Source organism: Cebus imitator, unplaced genomic scaffold (genome assembly GCF_001604975.1).
Source record: "Cebus imitator isolate Cc_AM_T3 unplaced genomic scaffold, Cebus_imitator-1.0 Scaffold581, whole genome shotgun sequence".
NCBI lineage: Eukaryota > Metazoa > Chordata > Mammalia > Primates > Cebidae > Cebus > Cebus imitator.
The window spans coordinates 265,693-267,220 of record NW_016107896.1 but is presented as its reverse complement, the minus strand read 5'-3'; the positions used below and the strand labels follow the sequence as shown (position 1 = coordinate 267,220).

General features: G+C 43.3%; 1 non-coding gene across 1 annotated transcript; it reads left to right on the top strand.

The window, feature by feature from the left end:
- The first annotated feature begins 1,166 nt into the window (after positions 1-1,166).
- On the top strand, positions 1,167-1,307 carry LOC119469155. Its single transcript, XR_005197974.1, has one exon. It is a non-coding gene; the product is annotated as a U4 spliceosomal RNA (small nuclear RNA).
- The last annotated feature ends 221 nt before the right edge of the window (positions 1,308-1,528 follow it).

Below are 1,528 nucleotides of genomic sequence, written 5' to 3'. Positions count from 1 at the left end.
TTTGAGACGGAGTTTCGCTCTTGTTACCCAGGCTGGAGTGCAATGGCGCGATCTCGGCTCACCGCAACCTCCGCCTCCTGGGTTCAGGCAATTCTCCTGCCTCAGCCTCCTGAGTAGCTGGGATTACAGGCACGCGCCACCATGCCCAGCTAATTTTTTGTATTTTTAGTAGAGACGGGGTTTCACCATGTTGACCAGGATGGTCTCGATCTCTTGACCTCGTGATCCACCCGCCTCGGCCTCCCAAAGTGCTGGGATTACAGGCGTGAGCCACCGCGCCCGGCCATGTTCACTTATTTCTATCTTGGGTTTTCATTAACTATAAATTGAATTTTATCAAGAGAGCTCAAAAGGTAAGAACAAGTTTACAAAGGGCATCAAAGAGGTGAATTTAAAAAATATATAAAGGTCATATATTTTATTTGTTAAAAATTCTTATTTACTTTTTTCCTCACAAAAGTGAGTGTAGTTGTTTCTCTGGTCTGTCCTTTTTTGGGGGTGATTTCAAACAATCCCAGGGTTTAGTTTGAGAATGCTACCAGGGAAAAATAGGAAATATATCTCCTATTAGGGCTATTGAAAATAAATACATTTCCATAAGAACATATGAATCTCTTTTCTATCGCATGTCATCTGACTAAGTTTAATGCAGTTTTTTTTTTGGAGACAAGAGTCTTGCTCTGTCACCAGGCACCAGGCTGGGGTGCAATGGCACGATCTCGGCTCACTGCAATCTCCGCCTCTCGGGTTCAAGCAATTCTCCTGCCTCAGCCTCCAGAGTAGCTGGGACTACAGGTGCACCACCATGCCCAGCTAATTTTTCTTTTTTCCTCTCTCTCTTTTGGTTTTTGAGACCGAGTCTTGCTCTGTCACCAGGCTGGAGTGCAGTGGCACAATCTCGGCCCGCTGCAACCTCCGCCTCTTGGGTTCCAGCGATTCTTCCACCTCAGCCTTCCAAGTAGCTGGGACTACAGGCGCGTCCCACCACACCCAGCTAATTTTTGTATTTTTAGTAGAGACGGGGTTTCACCATGTTGGCCAGGCTGGTCTCTATCTCTTGACCTCGTGATCCACCCACCTTGGCCTCCCAAAGTGCTGGGATTACTGGCGTGAACCACTGTGTCGGGCCTGTTAAATAATTTTTTTATAGAAATAAGTGATGTGTTAGCTTTGCGCAGTGGCAGTATCATAGCCAATGAGGTTTATCCAAGGCGTGATTATTGCTAATTGAAAACTTTTCCCGATGGCCCGCCGTGACGATTTGCAATACAGTCGGCACTGGCAATTTTTGACAGTCTCTACGGAGACTGACATAAAAAAAAAAAAAAAAAAAAAAAAAAAAAGTCATGTGTTTATTTGTCTGAAAGGGATAGACACTTGTTTTTGTTGTTTTCTTGTTCTTGAGATATAAAATGTAAATGCCTTACAATTTAATTCTCTTTCATAAGCACTGAGTTTGAGTAATTTTGCTAGATTATTCAAACACTATTTTTTAAAATATAAAATCAAGTGAACTACCCTGATTGGA